We start from the raw sequence: 24340 nt of genomic DNA, 5'->3' as shown, positions 1-24340 counted from the left end.
AAAGAAAGAAAGAAAGAAAGAAAGAAAGAAAGAAAGAAAGAAAGAAAGAAAGAAAGAAAGAAAGGAAGAAAGGAAGAAAGGAAGAAAGAAAGAAAAAGAAAGAAAGAAAGAAAGAAAGAAAGAAAGAAGAAAAGAAACCGAGGGAACGCCCAGAAAGGCCCAACTCAAGGGCTTCGCTCTCTCTGAAGGACACAGGTGCTCTTAAAGATGTGCACAATGCAAGTCAGAGATGCTGATAATAAAAAGTTACATTTATTGAGCCCACAGTGTGTGCCAGGAACAGTGCAGGAACTCCCCACGGAACAGAGGAGGTAGGACTATTTTCCCCATTTTCAGCTGAAGAACTGAGAAGGAGAGGTCAAATAGCTTTTCCAAGGTTACATGACCAGTTACTGCAAGGTCAACTCCGGTAATCATGAAGTAGGACATCACAATGTCTCCCTGGGAGGGCCACGTTGGACAGGTCTTCTACCATCTCACCGTATTTCCTGGCAGTTACCATTCTATGTCTTGCTTCTGTGGTTGATTCTTCTGAGACACCAGTATAAAAATTGGAAAATACCTCCACCTCACTGCTCTAAATGAATAGGAATTAGTGAATATTAGTGAATCACATACCAAACAACCCTAGAAAAAAGAAATATCAAGTATCCGCATTCTGGGGCTCCAACCTCAGTGATTTTATGTTTGTCAAAGGATTACCTTAAAATGCAACCCACTTTAGCCTGGGGAAGGTGGCTAATGGATTATATTCTACACCTCCCTCGGCCAAATGTACTTAGTAGCACAGGGTGTCCTGCTCATCACGGCTATTAATGAACACGAATAGCAGGTTGCAAAGAGAGTTTGAATGTCCTCTGATGTGCGGTATTAATGGTAGGACATCAGCTATTTTTATTCTTTTTTTTTTAAAGATTTTATTTATTTATTTGAGAGAGAGAGAGAATGAGAGAGAGCACATAAGAGGGGGGAGGGTCAGAGGGAGAAGCAGACTCCCTGCTGAGCAGGGAGCCCGATGCGGGACTCGATCCCGGGACTCCAGGATCATGACCTGAGCCGAAGGCAGTCGCTTAACCAACTGAGCCACCCAGGCGCCCCGACATCAGCTATTTTTAATTTAAATTGCAAATGATACTCAGGATCATGGAGTTTATATAAAGTATAAACAAAATGAGTTCCGGTAGCATGTCTGATGAAAGGTAACAGCGTTTACTTTCTGATCCTCTAAACTGTTTGAATAAGTCCTAGATGATGCCTTCTTTATTATTATTTTATTTTATTTTATTTTTTAAAGATTTTATTTACTTATTTGAGAGAGAGAGAATGAGAGACAGAAAGCAGGAGAGGAAGGAGGGTCAGAGGGAGAAGCAGACTCCCTGCTGAGCAGGGAGCCCAATGCGGGACTCGATCCAGGGACTCCAGGATCATGACCTGAGCCGAAGGCAGTCGCTTAACCGACTGAGCCACCCAGGCGCCCTGATGATGCCTTCTTTCTGAGCTACAAGATGAATTTATGTAGGGGCCTTCACTGGTACCCACATGGACAGTTGGTTACAGTCTTTACACCAAACAGAAAATGGGTGCCGTGCCAACCAGAAAACCAGGAGGTCTAGGGAGATGATATATACAAAATACCTGGGCATAAATACTATAAAAAATCATGATGGAGTCAAACTGATGGAGGCTTCTATGAGCTAAGTGGTTCTCCCCCTCAAGGAGAGTGAGGTGCTAGCCACAGCATGCAGGGCTCGCACCAGCTCTTCTTGGAAAAGGGTGGTCGTGTTGTTCCCTGACAGGTTGCATGTGTTCTTCCAATTGGCTCTATTTAACTGGAACCTTCAGCCTAGCTAAGCCAGTTTCATGGATTTTTTATTTTTAATTTTTTAAATTTTTTTAAAGATTTTATTTATTTATTTGACAGAGAGATAGACAGAAGAGCACAAGCAGAGGGAGTGGCAGAGGGAGAGGGAGAAGCAGGCTCTGCACTGAGCAGGGAACCCGATGTGGGACTCGATCCCAGGACCCTGAGATCATGACCTGAGCCAAAGGCAGACGCTTAACCATCTGAGCCACCCAGGCGCCCCAAGTTTCATGGATTTTAAATTAATAGATACATAAGGCTAGAGCCATACTTCATGTATTGTGGTGTTAGAGGGGCTATTTGCCTTTTTCTGATCCAGGAACTGTTCCCTATTTTTGTAAATGGCTCTGAATTTTGGCTTTGGAGGAATCATTTCTCTCCCTTTGGTATATGCCATGAACTTCCAGGGATATCCATACTTCCCTCACCTCCCCCATAGGGTGCCCTCTCTGGAACACATTCTTTTTCCCTTCTCCTCAACAAGAGTGATTGTTTCGAAGACTGACCATTGACCGAAACCAGATCATTCAGAAACATCCTTCAGAGGCTTTGTTGTTAGAGCTTAGAGGAAGCCAGTGTTCTGTCATCCATTGACTTAATACTGTGAGGATGAGACGCTGGAGCTCTAGCAGCCACATTGTAAACATGAGAGCATAAACATGGCTAAACATAGTGCTCTCCACAGCAGGCAGAGCCAAGAGAAGGAGGCAAGAAACATAGCAAATGATTTTAACTGAGCTCCAGGATAAGCCCTCAGCGAGCAGTATAACCTGGAAGTATTATTTGTAAGACCAATCATTCCCTTGTTGTCTAATGCAATTTGGGCTGATATTTTTTTTTCCATTTCAACCCAAAGCTTTTTAATGGATACATATGATATATAATAACACACATGTATATTATCATATACTATATATTACATATATAGATATGTCAAACTTTAATTTAAAAAACAGCTTGCTTTTGTTTAAAATAATCCTTATGAAGTCTACTATTATTTCACTTCCAATAAGCACATTTCTATCTGAATTATTTAAAATTTTTTTCAGTTAAGTCTTAATTAATTATGAATGGTGACTTTGTGTTTAGGACAACTTAAAAATATAGTTCCTGTTAAATATGTATGACATCAATTGTATAATTGTAACACATTCATTTCATAGGCCTGCAAAGTTTGTAATCTTGCTAACCTAGACAAATTGCCTTTGGATACTGTTATGCTGTCTCATTTCTCTTAAGTCTCAAAAGAGTGGTGAAATAAAATCTTATAATTCACTCATTTGTCGAGGAAATGCAGTTCATGACATATGGAAGACCAAGCCGAGCTCACCAAGCTTGAAGTTTCAGTTGATAATAAAATTGATATGAGCAAAAGGAATGCAATAGTCCTGCTTTTCTGGCAATTTCTATGTATTATAAAACTTCAGTGACTGGTGATGCTTCTAGAAATATATTCCTATTCTTCAGAGTTGGCATCTTCAAGTGCACTAGATTCTTGTTTCTTATGGCATACAAGTAATTCCCATAAAGACCGAGTTAATAGTAAGTCACCCAGAAGTTGACCGTGCATGATTTAGTGAAAATAGCTATTATGTATCTCTTAATTAAGGAGTTTCTCAAGGAGCCATTTGGCTCTAAAGATGTAATATTGTATGACAGACATTTAAACAAATCATTTGTAAATGCTTCCTGAATTTTTCAGTTTTCATCTGGTCCTTGGAGATTGCCTATTTAATTAGGAGCTACTTCCTGGAAGAACTGCAAGTAAGCAAACGTAAGTGTTCGATAATGTGAAAGGTACATTATCAAGTATACTCAACCTCGAGATGAACGTCGATCACGTAGCTCTCACTAAAGTCATTAATAGAAGATTTTCCTAACCCATCAATAGCTTCTTTCTCATTCCCTTTCCATGTCACAGTTTTTGTCATCATTGTAACTGGTGAGTGTAATAACTCCCTTAAGTGGGGGAAGAATAGTCAACTTCACAACGGAACCTTGCAAATATTTTCTCCTGGTCTGTTTTTGCCTTTTAACTTTGTTTATGGAGTTTTAAGCTATTCACAACCAGCCTTTGATTTTAGCATTCCAGACTGGGGGTAAAAATAACCACATTCTTTTCAACTCGGTTTGGTTTTGGAACAAATGGCCCAAGGGCCCTCAGAGTTAGATTGTACCGCTCTCCACAGCCCAGTACAACCCTGAACTCACTGGGATTACTGGTATCAGTGATCAGGTTTTTCAACAGCTTCTGCACAAAACCAAGCACGGAGAAGACTGTGGTAGAAACAGTAAGAGCCAGGCGAGTGTTCTTAATCACTTGACCAATCGGGATTCTAATCAGTGATTTTCTTAGTAGTAGTACTTCCAGATTAATCCGTTTCCATATCTAAATCTTGGTTGTACTCACAAATATTCGAAACAGCAGTAAATCTATAATATCTAGTCACCCACTTTCTTCTTGCATATTTTTTTTTTCCATTTTCTTACGGTAGAATGCATTTAAAGATCACACAAAGCACTCTCTTTTTCCGAGGGTCGTGAAAGCACAAACTCCTTTCTGTTTATGAGCAGACTTTTCTAACAGTTATTAATAGCAGTAAAGTATTTGTTGTTGTTTTGGAAAAAAAAAAGGAGTTAGTGACCTGTTTTTCACAATGCTGATGAATCTATTCTATTCATATTGCTGTCCGTTTTTCCTTTTCTCAAAGAATTGAGGGTTGTGGTTTTTTTCCCCTCTAAATATTGAAAATTCTTTTAAGGTTCAATGAAGCTTAAAGCTTTCTCATGTGTCTATTTTGAAACAATTATTTTAAGACAGAATGACCTGTTTCCTTAAAAGACCCAGGGGAAAAAAAAGACTTTTTAATAAAAAGGTGTAAAGTTTGAAGTTATATGGTGACTGAAGAATAATTCTGTAATCTAAATGGATATGTTGCTTCATCTAAAGGCTCCTTTCTCAATGTTCTTGAGTGGAGTAGCAGTGACTTCGTGAATACTCTTGCTTCCTAACCCCTAACTTGTTCACCTTGGAGTGCCAGCAAGCTAGAAATTATCCTGTCGTAGGTTATTTGCTGGCAAGTGAGTCTCAGATCTTCAGCTAAAGAGTGCCACTGCCATTAAGGATGTGAGTTCCCGTGCTTGGCAGCAAAGCACTCCCTCAGTAGAGGAGTGGTGGTGTGTTTAATCAGCTTAGAACTGCCTCTTTTTCCTGTGGTGACACCGAGCTGTGGAACCACCACCCAGCAGAAACAAAACAAAAGGCCTTCTCGGTAATTACAGGGAAGGAGAAAGAAAAGGCGTGGGTTATAATGTGCCTGCATTTAAAAATTGATTCCAGAATAAAAAATACTTCTAAGATGACATTAAGATATAGGGTCCCCACTGGGCTTTCTCTTAGTCATAGTGCAATGGACTTTTCAGCTTCCATATTAATTACTGTAATCACAACTCTGAGGCAAACACATGTCTTGACTAAGAAGGACTTTTTTGGGGAATATAGTATGAACAAGTTTTGGGGGGGAATAACATGATCTTAAAAAATGAGAAATCGGGCGCCTGGGTGGCTCAGTTGGTTAAGCGACTGCCTTCGGCTCAGGTCATGATCCTGGAGTCCCTGGATCGAGTCCCTCATCGGGCTCCCTGCTCCGCGGGGAGTCTGCTTCTCCCTCTGACCCTCCCCCCTCTCCTGCTCTCTCTCTCATTCTCTCTCTCAAATAAATAAATAAAATCTTTAAAAAAAAAAAAAGAGAAATCTTTTTTTTTTTTTACCCACCAGTAGGAACCAACACTCAATGGATTGGGATGGAAAGGGAGGAGAGGCTGATGGTGGCTTGGGTGAGCATTTGTCATGAGGACAAAACTATCTTCCAAGCTTATTGTGGGCAGAGCGCCTTATTGGTGGGGAAAGGGAAGTTAAAAAGGAATACTGTTATTAAGGAGGGACTGATACATTTGGAAGCTCTTCCTTTACACACATATAAAGATAAAATAGCTTTTTAAAGATCAACACTTACAAAGCACCATGGGACAATGTGAGGAGACAGCAGAGGCATGAGGTAGGCCTGTTGTTTGAGAAGTCAGTTTCGAGTGGTATTTGGGCAGCTTGGTGGGTAAGAACACAAGCTCAGGAAGACCTGGATTTAATTTTCAAACCTGTTTCTTGCGTCCTGAGCATTCTTCTTCATTCCCTTGTCAGTTTTCTCTTCTGCAAAATGGGATAATAATCATGCTGATCACCTCATACCATTCTTGTGGGGATTACAGAATTGGTACAGGTGTTAAAGTGCTCGCATCCTGCTGGGCACCCAGGAAACCCTCAACGAGTGCCTTGTCCTTTTCTCGCTCTGTTCCACTCCTTCTGAGCAGTGGACAGACACCAACAGCTTCAACCTCTTAGGAAAATACAGTTGTCTAATCTGATACATTGGTCCAAGGGGATAGAAAGTGTTAATTTAGGTATGGGTTAATGTCACTATCGAGGTTTAGTTAGATATCTCTCTCTCTAAGACAAAGGAGCCAGATTAGGTGTCCATAAGCGACCTGTGACTCTCTAGAGTCATGACCTATGAACTCTAGAAAGAGGTACAATTCGTTCAAATGGTTCATCTGGTTACTTGAGTAGGGGACAAACAATGAAATCTGTAGAGAACCTCGAAAAACAGTTTTAGGCAGTTACTTTGATTGTGATTTCATCAATGACAAGTTAAGGCAGAATAGGCATAGCCCATGTAATAATAACCAAATTTTAGTTTTCTGGAGACTTCAATTTTCTCATTTGTAATAAGGGGTGGTGGTTATATTTAGCTGTCTCTAAGATTCATTTTAGCGATGAGTCTCTAAGAGTAGCAGACTGAGACTTCCCAACAGTCCATTATGTCTCAGATTCTATACAGACTGTGGTTCTGACCACCAATAAATGTGTGTCAAGTAGAATGAATGTATATGGAGAGTAAGTCTTAGACATGCCTGCTTTTACTGTCTGCTCAGAGTGCTTGATGGTCAAGTGTCTTTTTTTTTTTTTTAAGATTTTATTTATTTATTTGACAGAGAGAGACACAGCGAGAGAGGGAACACAAGCAGGGGGAGGGGGAGAGGGAAAAGCAGGCCTCCCGCTGAGCAGGGAGCCCAATGTGGGGCTCGATCCCAGGACCCTGGGACCATGACCTGAGCTGAAGGCAGACGCTTAATGACTGAGCCACCCAGGCGCCCCACTGGTCAAGTGTCTTGATGAGCCTTATACTCAGACACAACTCCTACACTTGGTGTCAGCAGTAGGGCAGAATGAATGGGGTTGAGAGTCCAGCAAGACTCCTCAAACTCTAGCTCTCCTGGGTTGGAGGGAAAAGCAGAGGGCCTGCTGCAATCATAAACTGAATGTATTTGCTGCCCTTATTTCATCTCTCTTTTGGTCTTTCCCTGAAGTAGAAAAATGAACCCAAATCACCAGACAGTACTGTTAATGAACTGATAATGTGTGGCAACCACCCCCCAACACAGTCCCGTGATTCTCACCTCCTGGAATTTACACTTTCATATCATTCCCTCCCACACTAAGTAGGGCAGACCCAGGAACCAATGGCATATGGTGGAAATGATGGTGTCACTTCTGAGGCTAGGCCCTAACAATAATTGTTGCTCTGCCTTGATGTCTTAGATCACCTGCTCTGGAGAAAGTAGCTGCCATGTTGTGAGGACACTGGAGTAGCTCCATGGTGAGGACCCCATGGCAAGGAACGGAAGCTTCTCATTAACAGCCAGGACCAATGTGCCAGCCATGTGAGTGAGCCATCTTGGAAGAGGACCCTCCAACCCCAGTCAATCCCTCAGATGACTGCAGTCCTGGTCATCGTCTTGGACTGCAATGTCATGAACAACCCGAACCAGAACTTCTCAGCTAAACCGCTCAGATTCCCGACCCACAGAAACTATACGAGATAATCGATGTTTATTATTCTTTTAAGCCATTTACATCTAGAGTCATTTTTAGTGCAATGATAGATAACTAATACAGGAGGCTTCTAAAAGATTGATTCCATGAGTGACTGAAGTGACCTTTCAGTTTGGTTGTGACATGGTAACTGCTAATCATTTACGAGAATAGAGAGTAGAGGGGTCCTGAAGTGTTGTAGCTACACCAGTGACAGTTCAAAGGCATTTTCTGATGGCTTTTTCAGAAGACCCTCGCTCTTTTCTCCCTTTCATATATACAAGCACACTTTTAGATCTAGCACAGTGGCTTCTAACAAGCATGGCTTTGGGAAATCTCACAAGCTGGGCTCCAATGTGGGCTCTGTGGCATGCTAGCTCTCAGAACTTGCACAAGTTAAACTTTCTGGACCTCAGTTTCCCCAAGAATAAACTGATGTCATAGTACACACCTCATGGGTATTGTGAGGGTTAAATAACCTAATATATGTGAAGTTTTTTGGAGAACAGCCAACACAGAAAACTCCCCATATTATCATTTTTATTACCAATTTATTTTCATGACTTAATATTTTTTTTTAAAGATTTTATTTATTTATTTGACAGAGAGAGAGAGAGATAGCAAGGGCAGGAACCCAAGCAGGGGGAGTGGGAGAGGGAGAAGTAGGCTTCCCGCTGAACAGGGAGCCCTATGCGGGGCTCGATCCCAGGACCCCGGGATCATGACCTGAGCTGAAGGCAGACGCTTAACGACTGAGCCACCCAGGCACCCCTCACGACTTAATATTTTAACTGTGTCATAGTTTCTTCTTTTTTCATGATCCATGAATTCATTTATGTCATCCACTTAGTCAACTAAGATACTTTCCTGGTTGAATCTGGAACCTGAGACACACAAGGAAGGACTATCTGAGAGAGCCACTGTGGCTCGTCGGCTGTCCTGCCTGGCCTCCTCCCTGCCCTCTCCAGAGGTCACCTCTCAGTACTGACAGCTCAAAGGCCATGCCATGTTGTCCTATGCCCTACCCACTCCCAGACCTAAAAGACACCCATTCTCAGGGTACGTGGATATGACTCTGTCTTCTAAGAGTTGTAGATCTGAAAGTTGGATTTTTAAAGGAAAATTTTAGAGAGCAAGCATTCCAGGGTTCTAGTCAGAGTTTACCAGGATATAATTAAGGAAAGCCAAGTATTGTTAGAAAAAAATGAAGAGTCACCTCAATTTCAAAGCCCAATACTAAACTGACTAACTTTTGAGAATTTGGTCTGACTTTTTCACTGTCTTTTTCAGTTTGACAGAAGAAATCAGAATCCACTTCTGTCTGTAAGACCTTTCATTCCCATTCCTGTTTGGGTAGTGGTGGGAGAATTATGGATTCCCAGACAATCATGACGGCCCTATCTTACAGGGATTGTTGAGCTGGGGATTTAGTGTGGTTCAGAATATTAGCATATTTGTGCACTCAGCCATTCTATTTGAATTCAGTGGGGGGAGGGGGAGCAGAGTAGAGTAGAACAGCAGGTGGTTTCATCAAAATCTCCCTGAAACTCTAAACTCCTCATTTTTAAGGTTAGGAGGCAATGTGCCAAAGGTCGTGTGGGGGCAAAGGGCAAGAAGACTGAAAAGGATTAGAGGAAGATAGAGACCGTGCAGTTGGACATAAAAGAGTTCCTGGAAAGCAGGAAACTGGCTGGATATACCACATTTTTATTACTTAGCTTTACTCATTTACATTATTTTGCTGAAATAAGCAAAACTAGCCTCCCTTTAGGTTACCGCATTATACTGGGGGAAGCGAGGGTGTTTAATCAAACTATTTACAAATTCCTTCTTTCTCAGTTCCCTCATCCTCATCTCTCTCTGCCCACCCCAGAGAAACACACACAGATTCTGTTACCCAAGTGTCATTTTTCATCACGCATTTTCCCCGCAATTTTAAAGGAAAGGAAACACATGGGTGCCCATGCTATGTGGGTGGGAGCCACAGGATGAGAATCTCATTCATTTTTAAGCCTTCAAATCTGTAACGACAATGGCTGTTTGTTTTTCATTTAATCTATCTATCTATCCTTCTGTCTATTCTCTACTTACTTAGGAACATGTGGAGAAATACATCCTTTCGAGACACCTGCAATCCGTTTTTTTGCATAACTGGTGTTTTAAGTCAACCAAAACCCTGTACCTGCTTAGACCCTAAGCTGCCCAGGAATCCCCCGCTGACACCTGCCATCCTGTCTTGGAGCATCTGGAATGAAGTCTTTCGTCCCCTCTGCTGAGCCCTTTGTCCTTTCTGACCTCCGGCTCTTTCCTCTTGCTCTACTGGTCATTCGCCTTGTCTTTTCACTTGCCCCCAATGACATGGCTATTGTAAGGTTTTCGTATTATTTTGGTTTCTGCTACAAGGCCTGCTATGCAACAATCTGCTAGCTAGACTGCTTTCCCCCCTGTTATTTTCTCTTTACATCTTTTCTGTGCATAAACAACGTACAGATTGAGAATATGGTCACAAACTGTTAGAAACGCGGCTCTGAATATAAGCTACTTTTGCATTTGCAGGGCCTGTCCTAAAGCGTGCTCGTAATCTCTGCCTGCCTGTGATGTCATCCTCAGGGAAGCAGATGGGGTGTCAGCAAACTGGAGGGGAGTTCTCGAGAACATCATCAAGTCACCAGCTGAAGCCAGACAAGAGCTGTGCACCCTGACATTTTATTATTTTTATTTCTGAAGTGTCAAATTACTTTTGGATTAGTTCTATCTTTCAGACACAAGAAACTGTTATTAGTATCATCATTATTATTGCTATCTTTCTCATGAAGCAAATTCTCTAATTTGAGTGGAACTCAAGTAGCCTCTCACTATAAACTTGGGGAAATGAGTACTTTGAAATAGAAGCATTTTTTATTTTTTTAAATGGTTTTATTTAGAGAGAAAGAGCGTGCATGCACGCGTGAGCAGGGATTGCGGCAGAGGGAGAGGGACAGAGAGAATCTCAAGCAGACTCCCCGCCAAGCTCGGAGCCCAATGTGGGGCTTGATCTCATGACCCTGAGATCATGACCTGAGCCGAAATCAAGAGTCGGACGCTTAACCGACTGAGCAACCCAGGTGCCCCTGAAACAGCATTAAAAAAAAAAAATTGACTAATAACAAAAGTCAATCATTTTAACAGAATGACTAGTAAAATAAAACTTAAGAAAAGATAGGTTGATCTTTGGGAACAAAAGTCCAGAAACTTAAATTCTCTTCTGCACTAAAGAAGAGCCTTGTGAGGAAGTCATTTATGTTGAGAGTATTCAGGAGAGGTCTCTGCTTGGATATTAACTGCACTTCTAACATGGCCACGTGAGCAAAGGGATTTTGTTGCATTCAAACCCCTGGCTGGTGAGAAGTTACTGGGAAGTATTTCTGCCACTGTCCTAAGCATCCCTAAGCTGGCCTGGCATTTGGTTATATAGCAATTTGTCCTTAAAACCTTTACAGTTCCGGGGAGGTTCTAGTGAATTCACATTATTATCCTCTAACCATTTTTTTCCGAAATACATTCTAACAAACAGTAGAGTGGGAATTATCCACTGAAGAGCTTTAAGAAATACATCCTCTGTCTTGGAGCATTTGGAATGATGTCTTCTGTCCTCTCTGCTGAGTGCTTTGTCCTTTCCAACCTCTAAGTCTGACTGGAGTCAGTGCTAAAGACTGTTGTTACCCCGGGGCGCCTGGGTGGCTCAGTTGGTTAAGCGACTGCCTTTGGCTCAGGTCATGATCCTGGAGTCCCGGGATCGAGTCCCGCATCGGGCTCCCTGCTCAGCGGGGAGCCTGCTTCTCCCTCTGACCCTCCCCCCTCTCATGTGCTCTCTCATTCTCTCTCTCTCAAATAAATAAATAAAATCTTTAAAAAAAAAAAGACTGTAATCACACTGACAGAAAGCTTCAGTGCCTGTTACTTCAGCTCACACGTGTGGTCATTTTAGAATGTAAGCTCTCTGATAATTGAATTTAAATAAAATTTTTTAAAAATTAAAAAAGATAAACAAATAAATAAGAATAAAAATAAATAAAAAGAATATAAGCTCTCTGAAAGCAGAGCCTGTGGGTCACATCTGACATTAGAGCCTTAGTATCTCAGTCCCGAGATAACATCCCGCACGCACAATCATGCGTTGACATTTGCTGAATGAATGGACGACTGAGATTTGCCATTTCAGATAAAGTCCACAAAATCCACTTCACACAGTATCAGCTGCCTGGAAAGCTTATTGCAATTTATAACATTATTGTCATTTACAGTAAAGTCTAAACAAGATGTGAATTTATAAAAAATCCTTTGACTTAATGGTCTTTTTCCATTGGACTATTTCTTTCTCCCTACCCGATTTCCTAGAAAAGTACAAGGAAAAGGTTTCTTCTGGTTTACTGAGTTTTCAAACAAGTCACCTGGTGTCATCCTTGTCATTGCTCACCAAGGCAAAAGACATAACTCATAAACATGAAAGGGGGAATAACACCAGGGAAATTCTACCTAGCCATCCTTCTCAATTTCACTCCAACGAAAATAGAATTCCTTTCCACCACAAAACTGAATTTACAACAGGATTAACAGTCAAATAACTTAGTTCCATTGAGCACTTTCTGAGTATCTGTGGGCTCACACTGTATAGAATCTGACCAAGGTGCTGTTACTGACTTCCAGGAATTTTTTTTCCCAAATGTTCTTATGGCATCAAGGATGGAATATGGCTTAACTATGAAAGTATTACAATTTGATCATATCCTCTGAGTTTTCATCAGGACAAATACTATGAATTACTTTTGCAGGCATAAAGCCTGTATAGGTATCATTAAAATAAATTCACATCTGAGTGATCTTTTGTCACGGTAAGGAGAAGATGCGAAGCCATTAAAAGGAGTAATAAAGCCACCACTCTACATAGAAAGCACTATCCACCATCCTTCAGAGATTTTTGGCTCTTTTTCCCAGAGAAGATACTTGGTTTATTATTGCCATAAAGCAAGCCCAGGCCATCTACGCTTAAATTGGATTCCTTCTTCTGGGCTGTTGTTGACATCTTCCTAAGGACGTTCTTGTTTATTTCACTGTAAAATAAGAAGCAGCAAGTTATTGTGCACCTTGATAGTTTCTGGTGGGGAAAGAGGGAAAAAAAAATCTCATTTTGGCAAAATGTTACTTTATACAAAATGTAATGTATATCCAGGTTTGTGTATAAATACGTTATCTTTGAATACTGTAGTTCTAGAAAATTGAATGTAAATTTGGGTAGACCCACTGAATCAGTGTTATGCTAAACTCTTTCTTAAAGCCTGTCTTCTTGCCTGCCTTCCTTCCTTCCTTTCTTCCTCCCATCCTCCCTCCCTCCATCTCTCTCTCTCTCTACTCTCCTCCTTAAATCCATATGCTTTCTTATTAAAAAAAAAAAAAAAGATTGGCTCATGTTATTAGATTACATAGCCTAATACTTCCATAGTTATCAACTAACCCCAGGACATTCCTCCGCATTTCAAAGTGATTTAGCTTCTTTTTCATTCTCAATCTCTCCAATATTATGCCTGCCTGAATTCTTGGAGATTTCCAAGCTCATGGATGTGAGCTTCCCAGCACCATTGCTTCTTCCTTTCTGGTCACCTCTCTTCTACCCTAGTTACTCCCAAGGCCAGCTAGTCAATCCATGGCCCTGAGCAGTACTGGAAATTGCCTCTTGTCCTATCATCTCAGATTCCTGCGTCCTGCCCTCTGCCATTACTCAGTCCTCCAGTTGGCCAAACCCAACAATTCCTTGACATGGCAGAGCTCTTCAGTCTTTTGATCCTTCCGCTCTTACTGGCCCTCACTCCCTTCCTTATCAGGTTAAAGTCATTTCACACAGTTAGTCCTTTGTGAATACGCTGGATCCCCCACCTCCCCTATCAGTCCACCACCCTTGCCTGGGACACCAGAGCCCTAGTTAAACCCAACTCGCTGCCTATTCCACTGCCCCATGCCTGGAGAAAGGCACATCACCCCGCGGGGGCTCTTGCTTTACCGGTGCCACGACCCTTAAGGAGGCCCCGAATGCTGCCAGGCAACCACACTTTATTTCCTTAGCCTGGCTACTCTTCCGTTCCCTCAGATGTCGGTTTCTCATCCCCTCCTCCCTGCTCACACCCTCAGCACTCCTTCTTAACCCTCGTTCTGAGCAGATGACCTCGGTTTATGCTTCACTGAAGACACAGAAGAAATTGGAAGAGAACTTCCACAGGCTCCCCCCACCCCCATCTGCTCACCCACCAGCATCTGCTCCCCTATGCTCTGCTTTCTCATCTACTTGAGAAGATGAATTCTCTGTGTTCTCTCAGTCTAGAGCCAATTCTTCCACCTCTGTACAAGGTTCTAGTTCTTCTCACTTATTCAAAAAAATCAGAGCTCCAGCAATGCTCCCCTCGCTTGCTCAGATCATTTTTCCTCCCCCAGTTACATCACTCCCATCAGCATGTAAACATGTTGTCATTTCTTCCATCCTGTAAAAAACATTCATGACCTTACTTCTCTCACAAGCTACCGCCCCTTTTCTTTGCTCCCCTTGGAACAGGCGCCTTGGAAGATTTGCCATATTGCTCTCTGAGTATCTCTCCTTCATTCTCTCTTAGATCTACTACATTCGGGCTTTCTCTCCCCCTGTTTCACCAAAGTTGCTCTCATGCACAAAACCAGTAACTGCCAAGGATATAAATCCAATGGTCAGTTCTCAATCCTCATCATACTGGACCTGCCATATGTAGTTGATCATTCTTTCCTTCCTGAAACACTGTTTTCATTCAGCTTCCAGGAAACCAGGAACTCCCTCACTCCTTGGTCTTCCCCCTACTTTGCTGGGCTCCTTCTCAATATCTTGTGCTGACATTTCCTCTTCTCTTTGACCTCTTAATGTTGGAGCAACACAGACGCTGGTCTTCACTTCTTTTCTCTGTGTATACTCACATCCTTGTTGATATTATGCTTCTGACTTCCAAATGCAAATGTCTACGCAATCTGCAAATAAATCCAACTACCTATACAATGACAGCTCTTCCCCTTGGAGCTTTAAAAGACACCTCAAACTTGCTTCCCAAAACTGAATTCTTGATCTTCCTTCCCAGAATGCTTCCAACTGCAACCTTTCCAATCTCAATTGATGACGACTCTATCCTTCCAGTTGCTTGAGCCAAAACATTCGAAGCATCTTTGATTCTTTTCACCCCCATATCACTTTCAATCAATCAGGCAGTACTGTTGGCTCTATCTTCAAAATTAGCTAGCATCTGACCACTACTTGCTACTTCCACTGCTTTCTCCAAATCCGAAGCACTCTTATCTCTTTCAGTAACCTTATAATAATGTTTCTTTTCTTACCTTTGCACATCTACCATCTGTTCTCCACAAGACAGATAGAGCCTTTGACAATAGAAATCAGAATGTCCTCCTCCTTTGTACGAAACCCTGCGATGGTTTCCTTTTCATCTGGTGAAATAGACAAAGTCCTTCTCATGGCCTACAGGTCACGTGCTGGCCTATTGTTACTTGTTTGACCTAATTTTCCACCACTCTTCTGTTTGCTCACTTCATATTTGTCAAAACGGTGTCACTATGGTTTCTCTAATATGTAGGTATCTTGGGGCTTCTGCTCTAGCTGTTCTCTCTTTCTGGAAAGCTCTTCCTCAAGATACCTGCTTGCTATTTCCTCACTTCTTTCAAGACTTTGTTCAAATCTTACCATCTCCATGATTTCCTTGTGAAACCTCTTCAACACGGCAACCCACCCCGATTTCTAATTTTGCTCTACTTTCTCTTATTTCATAGTACATGCCACTTTCGAATATACTATATCTATTCGACTCATCTAGTATATTTAGTTTTATTTTCTGTCTTCTGCTACTAGAATGTAAGAACCACAAAAGTCAGGATCTGTAAATATTTTGTGCACAAATATGTCTTGAATGCTTAGAACAGGGCTTGGCACATCGTGGGATAGGTGCTCAATGAGGATTTGTTGAATTAACGAATGCAGAAAATAAAGGACAGGACAAAGGAAAGGTGAATTAACCTGGTGTCTCTGAGCTATTGGAGACGTTTTTGTTAGACTTCAAAAGAAGTTTTCCCAAAACATTATTACTGACACTAGAGCCTCTATTACTGAGTCTGTTCGGTTTCTCAATTAGAATGCGTCCCAAGTAGCTGAGAATCCTTCCCCACATTGTACTAAAACAAGGTGCTACTGCATCTCAGCCACACACTCTGGGGACATTACATACGCGCTTTTTAAAGACGGAACTAGGTAAGTGGCTTCATTTTAGGGTCTGATATGAAATCACAACTCAGGGCAGGTTCATCTAAAGCTTGGCCAAATTTTATGTAAACCTGGCTCACACTGAAAGAGAACCTAAGCTGATATATCTTTTCAAAAGGAACCTATGCAAAATTCAGTGGCTTCATGTGATTTCAACCCCAAACCAGGTGGAACCCGAGGCTTTGACCAAGGTTCACTTGAAATTCTTAACTGGGAAATAGAAACCGAGGGGGTAAATGTTGGAGAAAAACAAAGTGAAATAAAACCTTTAGTTTTGAACAGTTCTGGAACCACAAACTTAAATCATTGCTCTCAAACATCATCTCACTCAGGCTTTAAACAAGTACGATCATTATTTTGAAACTAACGAACCAGTTTTTTGTTAACCTGTATTAGAATTTCTTTTCTTTTTTTTTTTTTTAGGTGTTTCTTTCTTTCTTTTTTTTTTATTTGACAGAGAGAGACACAGCGAGAGAGGGAACATAAGCAGGGGGAGCGGGAGAGGGAGAAGCAGGCTTCCCGCGGAGCAGGGAGCCCTATGCGGGGCTTGATCCCAGGACCCTGGGACCATGACCTGAGCCGAAGGCAGACGCTTAACGACTGAGCCACCCAGGCGCCCCCCTGTATTAGAATTTCAGGGGTCCTTCACACTCATGTGGAGATCAAATTATTCTTTCCATCTGGTAGGGTGTGTCATCAAAGACAAAGATGAAGAGGTGACTTGCCAAAGTACCTGGAAGAATGAGCCAACGGAGATCTCATTCACGGCTCAGTTCCTCAACTTAAAAAAACTGCTGCTTTCCATCGAAGGAAACCAGAAATAGAGTCAAAAAGAAACAAAAGGAAACTTTAAGAATCCTGTAGATCAAATGAGATTAGGTATTAAAAGACCATGCTTTTGATAATAACAGTATTGTGCGAATGCTGATTTGACCTATGGAGTAGGAATAATTATCAGTCATGTGGTTTGCGTGTGTGTGTGTGTAGGACAAGAAAACGTCTGAATTTTAGGAACCCTTTAAATAATTAGGTAAAGATATTCTAATTATAGGAAATGTACCCATATCCAGAGACTTTTAAGTATCAGAGATTTTAAAGATATTTTCGCAAATCTTACATTCTTCCAGATATAGATAATTCTTATATGAAACTTGTAAAGATATTGTATTAAGATTTCAGAGAGAAATCTTTAACATGAAAATGCAGGACTCCTTTCCCACTCAATTTGTGTAGGTTACAAAAGTCTGACCATCATTCTTAGTTTATAAGTCGAATTTTTGATCATAGAAAGAAAGCTAGATAGGCTTTTGAAAGACCAACTCAATGCATTTTGCTATTTAAATAAAAAGCCATCATAGTTCCTTCAAAGGATGAAGGTAAATGCAACTACAGTCTGGACATTTATAATCCTGGCATATGCTTAGAGGCAGAAATCCCCGAAGTAAATATTGCATTTGCCAACTTCATGGACTGAATGTTAAAAACAGCCACCGCTACTTTTGATTCTACAATAATTTGTCATTACTGTTCTATAGGTACTTGAAAACATGTGATCTCTGTTTCTGGACACTGGCATATTACAGCTATTAGGAATATTAAGTAAGCTTAACACAGAACTTGTCTACCCTAGCCTTGATCTTTAGCTAATGTGAATTCAGCAGTTTAATAGATTTTTCTCTGTTGCTTAAAAAAGCACATATTAAAGAAATGCTTAGATATTTACATCAATGTCTCAACTAAATGTAGATACCCTAAATATTGTGGATCAGTGTAACAATAGTCATTCATTCTTTCATTCAACAATATTTATTATGCCTGCTATGTGCTAAATTCTATGTTAGACATTGGGAATACAGCGATGAATGAGATCTTGTCACTGCCTTGAAAGGTCTTCGTGATTAGTGGGGAGAAAAGAAAAAGAAACAAGGTTTGAATACAAATGTTGTGGGTCTATGTCTAATCAAGATGGAGTAACTGGTACCAGACTAGTCCTCTTGCTATAAATAGTCGGAAAACTGGACAACGTATATGGAGCAACTATCTCAGACCCTGGACAATAAACTGTGATCCCTGAGAGAAGGAACATAAGGGAGGTGTGTCCCACTAGACACTTTTCGGAAATGGCACCAAGAGGGATACCCAAGCAGAGCTGAAGAGAGAGTGTAATTTGGAAAGGGAAGTGGAATTTGTGGGATAGAATATGAGAGGAGAGAGGAACATAGAGAAAGAGCTCTAGAAATCTGTATGGGGTTTTGAGTGGTTGACTGAATACTAAGCTACGGATTTGTAGGGTGAGAATCCACAAAGTTGGGCAAAGGATAACCACCAGGCAAAGAATTACTGGGGAGCTGTAAGATTAACAACTTATACTACATATGATTGGGATACTTAAGTTCTGACCAGCCATGGTGGAAAGAACTCACTGAACACACATGGAGCATCCAGTAGAGACCTCAGAAAGCTCAAGCCTTGAGAGTAGGGCTCACTAGCCCTAGAGTGTAGATCACCCTAGATCTGACCTAAAGCAACTTACAAACTTTAAAAGATCCCCAGCTGATCCTCAAGTAAATTAATTGTCTTGTCAGAACAAAAGGCAATAGTCTTTAAAAGAAGACACCTAAATCCAGACATTCAACAATGTAATATTCACAATATCTAGCAGCCAATCAATTATTACTGGATATGTGAAAAAGCCAGAAAATGTGACTCCTAACAGGGAGAAACACTGGTCATAGAAAGAAAGAAAAAAAAAATCACAAGAAAAAAAATAAATTTGTGACTATGCGTGGTGATGGATGTTAACTGGATTTACTATGATGATCATTTTGCAATATATACAAATATCCAATCATTACATTAAACATCCAAAACTAATATAATGTTATGTTAATTATACTTTAATAAAGAGAGACAGAGACTCAGAAATGACAGAGATGATTGAATGAGCAGATGAGGAATTTAAACAGCTATTCTAAGTATGCTCAAGGATTTGAAGGAAAACGTGAACATAATGAACAGCTACATGGAAACTATTATAAAGAACCCAATGGAATTTTTAGAGCTGAAAAGTACAATATCTGAAAGGAAAGGCTTTTCAAAAGTGAATGCATTCCCCATGGCCTGTAGAACAATTTTAATATCAAGTAGTCTAACATGCATGTAATTGGAGTCCTAGGAGGGATAGTGGTAATGAGAAAATATGTGAAGAAATAATGACTGAAAAAAATTCCAAATGTGCTTAAAAAATGTAAGCCCCAGATCCAAAAAAGCTCAGCTAACTGCAAGCTGATGAATACAAGGAGAAGAATGCTATACCAGAAATACACAAATGTAAGCCTATGATAAATTTAAATAAAATACATCATTTTCCTTGATCAATGTGTGCATTAATTTCTCCTTCCTTCTGCACATCCACTTGGAGTGATCATCAACACCCCTCCCCACCCCCAGCTTCCTGTCTTACCGAGTGTCAAGAATTTTGGTTGGGAAAGGAGGTTGGGTTTTACCACGAGGCACTTAATATTCACAATATCCAGCAGCCAATCAATTATTACTGGATATGTGAAAAAGCCAGAAAACGTTACTCCTAGCAGGGAGAAACACTGGTCATAGAAAGAAAAAAATAAATAACAAGATGACTGGGATCTGTGGTGAGGAGGAGTAGAAGGAGGCAGAAGCAGATGATGAAAATCCAGAATGAGGAAATATAGAGAAACTTTCCTATTCCTTCCTTGTTGTCCACTGGCTTCTTATTCTCGAGACGCTGTTTCTCTTACTTTTCATTCATGTCTTACAATTAACTTACCCCATACTTACTGTTTAAAGCCCTTGGGTCCAATGAAATTTATGCTCATTTTACCCCATCTCTCCCCTACCTTTTAAGCACCTCACGGTAAGATCCCACTTCCTTTCCTAACTGAAATTCTTTTCATCTCTCCTAAAACCCCCACTTCCTGGTTCCTCAATTTATTTCTCATTAGAATTTCAGACCTGATCAGATCATCAGCATTGGCTGAGGAGGAAGGAGAAACTCTTAACTTTTTTTTACAAGGGCTGGGGAAGTAGGCCAGGGGATGAGGAGCATAGATGTGAGGATAGGTTTTTAGGTTTACAGACTGTCACATGAAGTACCTTGTTTCCCACTAAAGCTTTATTTTTTAAAAGATTTTATTTATTTGACAGAGAGAGGGAGAGAATGTGAGCACAAGGAGGGGGAGTGGGAGAGGGAGAAGCAGGCTCCCCGCTGAGCAAGGAGCCCGATGTGGGGCTCGATCCTAGCACCCTGGGATCATGACCTGAGCCGAAGGCAGACGCTTAACTGTCTGAGCCACCCAGGCGCCCCTCCCACCAAAACTTTAAACTTCAAGCTTAGATTTCTAGGCAGGCCTGCTAAGGGTATCTGTCCCTTAATGGACCTGTAAAAAAATATAACATCAATAATATTACTAGATAATATAGATTGAACCACTGGTAGACAAGTTTATAAATGATCATTTTTAACATGGTCCATTTGTAACTAGGAATCTGCCCATATTTATAAATATCCATCTCAACAACATTTCATTTCAGTTGTTGAGAAAATCTCGAGTCAGTTTGAGTAAGGGAAAATAAAATGAAAATCACTTATATTTTCAGTGATTATAAATATAAGTAATTTTCATTCTTTATTCTCACTGCATCATTTTCTGACAAAACTCAGGTGAGAAGTATAATCCTTGGCTGAGGAGGGATGCAATTCTCGGGAGGATATAGTAGGCGTAACTGGTAGAATCTGGTTGTGGAATCTTAGAGCTGCAAGTGAACACTTACATCATATTACAGATAAGACAATGGAGGCCCAGAAGGGTTAAGTAACTTGCCCAAAGTCACACAGCCACTTAAATATACAGTTGGGACAAAGCTCAGCTTTCCTGAAACTTTCGCTTATACCACCACCCTCTTATTATCTTTCTAGCCAACAACAAAAATACATTCTTGAACCCCTTCTTAGAAAACTTATTAAGGGCATGTGTTCCCACTCGTCTTTCAGATGTTAGCATTTGCTGAAATCCTTTCCCTCTCTTTTTGTCCCTCTGGCTAACATGCCGAAGGTCTGCCAGGAAGCCCTGTCTGCACCAAGTGCATGGGTAGGCTGTCCTCTGGTCCAGCCCCTGGGGATGACAGAATGTCATGAGGTGTGGAGGCTCTGCCTTTTGTCTCATGGGTTTCACAAGGGCTTTGTTCATATCCATCACCTCACTTCAGGCCCCCAACCACCAAGGCGGTTTTCCCGCTTCCTGCATCCTGTTCTTTCTTGGCCCTGAATGGTCACACCACGAGGCTTGCTGTTGTCTCTGCAGTTCCAATGTCCAAAACGTTATGGTCTTTCAGAGTGATCCCTTGTAACAAGCTACTTTTAAGAGACATTGATGTATAGCAAAGAGCTTTGGGGATCAGTCATTCATTATTCCATAAGATCCTTGTCTTTTGTAACAGCTCTGTAGGCACCGGGTATCTCTCACCGAACTCTACAAGACAGGTGCTAGGCCATGGGCTTCTCCTTGACATTTAATTCTGGGTCTCTTTGCACAATAGCGCCTTTAAATACTCAAATACTTAGGCAGATAGAAGAAACATTGTGTGAGTTTTAAAATTTGCTGTGAGGGGGGCGCCTGGGTGGCTTAGTGGGTTAAGCGTCTGCCTTCGGCTCAGGTAATGATCCCGGGGGTCCTGGGATGGAGCTCCCTGCTCAGAGGGGGGCCTGCTTCTCCCTTTGCCCCTTCCCCTGCTCGTGCTCTCTCTCTCTCTCAAATAAATAAATAAAATCTTTAAAAAATAAAATAAAATAAAATTTGCCACTAGGGAATTGGCCCAAGCCAAAGCATGGATGCCTCTTTCTGGCAGTTCACAAAGTTCGATATTTTTAAACCAGAAGTTGCAACTTTGTTTTTTAAATTAAAAAGGAGCACTTCTTGTGCACTTAACTACTCACAAAGTACTGTGCTAAATGCAGTAAGAGATGAAAGGACGATACTCCAGTCTCAAAAAGCACACAGCCTAACGTGAGGCACAGGAATGTAAATGACAGTGTGGTACAAACAAGACTTAAATAAATGTGAACCATAATTAAAGTATAAAGTCCACGAGAGTGCAAAAGAAGAAATAATCAAATTCTGGCTGTGAGGAAATCAAGGACTATTGTACATGGGCTATGGCCCATGTATTTAGCTTTTGCTATTAAGTGGTAAAAGAATATTCTGGCCCTGTGACTTTCCAGAGCTCTGCCGAGGAAGGGTGTGTAAGGAGCGTGAGCAGTCTGGATCAGAATGCCGGGGGCATGGGGATCCTCGCAGGGACAGGCTGGGAAGTCAGGCAGGGCCACAGCACCAGAGGCAGGGAGGAGGAGGAGGGAAGTTCTGAGCTAAGACAAGTTGAGGAGAGAGATGAATGTTCCTGGACACATGCTGTAGGTTCCTCTCTGCACTTGGTGCTTTGCACACACCTTCTCTCTGAGCCCCTCACAGTAATATTATGAGGTGAATGCTGTTACCCAAATTTTACCAAAAGGCCACCTGAGGCTCAGAAGGCCACGCACCTTGCCCGATTCCACAACTAGTAAAAGGCAGAGACTGTCCACTGTGTTTTCAGTATATCGTCTTTCTCTCATACTGGCGGTCCTTGGAAGGCCTAAAAGTTTTGCACTTGGTTCTCAACACGACGGATGGCCACGGCTCCGTCGGTCACCGAATGCCACGCAATCATAACCTTGAATTTTCACTTGGGAGATGCTGAGGGGGACGACGGAGTGAACAACACTCACTTTTTCTATACTATCTTTGGTGCAGTAGGGACGTGTCAGCTCCAGGCATACCGACTTAACCATAAAGAAAGAGAAGTGGAAAATCAAACCCCAAGTTTCTATTTTAAGACCCTGTGGCAACACTGGATACACAATTAGAGTTTTGAATTTTATATATGAAATGTCATTTTCAGAAGAGTCAAATACAGGCAGAATTAGTGCTCTCCACTGTGTGAAAAATCTCCAAAATACTCAGGAAAGCTCTCTTCAAGAGACCTCTTTTATCATTCTCTGAGGACATACTATTTTTTCCTCTCCTTTCAACAAGGGACTCCTAATAATGGCACAATTAGAAGAACAGGTGTCTCACAGCTGTGAACCTGGAGCTTTGAAATGATTTCATTTAAACCGTGAGAGCTGTAAAAAAAAAAAAAAACCTCCATCAAATGTATATTATTTATAAACAAAGGATTAAAAAAAGTTTTCGAGAGGCAAGCCCCTTTTACACTTCTGTGGATCTCAGAATGGAGACTACGGAATAAATATCCAGCTCTTTGGGGTCAGAATCTGGGCCTGTTGAATCATCTGGGTTCTACAAGGAGAATTTCTGTCTTTTAGTGACTATCAGTTTTTATCGGTTAGGATTTGCTAAATCACGCTTGGCTGGGGGAAAAAACTGAACCCAGCCAGGTCTAAGCAAATCTAAAGGGAAATCAGAAATTAGAAAGTTAAAAGCTGGTTTTATCACTATGCTGATAATATACTCCCAAATTACTTTTCCATGTATCACGTTATTTGGCTTTCCCCAACTGTTGCAATGCACGAATGTACATCACGAGTGTGTATACGGAAGGTGTTATGATTGCTATTATTTGTGAGGCACTCACCCTACTCCTGTCTGACACCAGTTCTCGCAGGGTGGTGCTGGGGCCCGTGACTGCTCTCTCTATAGTGAGAGTGTGTGTGTATGTAAGTGTGTGGAATTATGGGCACACTAACGTCATGGGAACATAGTGTCTACCTGGGGCAGTTCTAGATTTTTAACATTTCCACAAATAATAATAATTCTTTTTTTTTTTTAAGATTTTTTTTTATTCTTATGTTAATCCCCATACATTACATCATTAGTTTTAGATGAAGTGTTCCATGATTCATTGTTCGTGCATAACACCCAGTGCTCCATGCAGAATGTGCCCTCCTCAATACCCACCACCAGGCTAACCCATCCTCCCACCCCCCTCCCCTCTAGAACCCCGTCCATCCTTCAGAGTCCATCGTCTCTCATGGTTCGTCTACCCCTCCGATTTCCCCCGCTTCATTCTTCCCCTCCCGCTACCTTCTTCTTTTTTTTTTTCTTAACATATATTGCATTATTTGTTTCAGAGGTACAGATCTGAGATTCAACAGTCTTGCACAATTCACAGCGCTTACCAGAGCACATACCCTTAACACGCATAA

At 41.3% G+C, this 24340-nt stretch overlaps 1 protein-coding gene across 4 annotated transcripts in view; it reads right to left on the bottom strand.

Moving 5' to 3' along the window:
- The window catches only part of SULF1 (sulfatase 1), a 176526-nt gene that overhangs the window by 110298 nt on the left and 41888 nt on the right, over positions 1-24340 (bottom strand). Inside the window, exon 1 of one of the 4 annotated variants that reach the window (XM_035011301.1) lies at positions 5878-6851. The exons of the other annotated variants lie outside the window; for them this stretch is intronic. The gene's annotated coding sequence lies outside the window, so the exon portion shown is untranslated. Of the gene's footprint in view, positions 1-5877; positions 6852-24340 lie in introns of those variants that run through there. 4 annotated transcript variants of the gene reach the window in all.

The sequence above is a fragment of the Mirounga leonina genome, unplaced genomic scaffold (assembly GCF_011800145.1).
Source record: "Mirounga leonina isolate KUSES-001 unplaced genomic scaffold, KU_Mleo_1.0 Mir_165, whole genome shotgun sequence".
Taxonomy (NCBI): domain Eukaryota; kingdom Metazoa; phylum Chordata; class Mammalia; order Carnivora; family Phocidae; genus Mirounga; species Mirounga leonina.
This window is presented reverse-complemented; position numbering and strand designations above follow the sequence as displayed.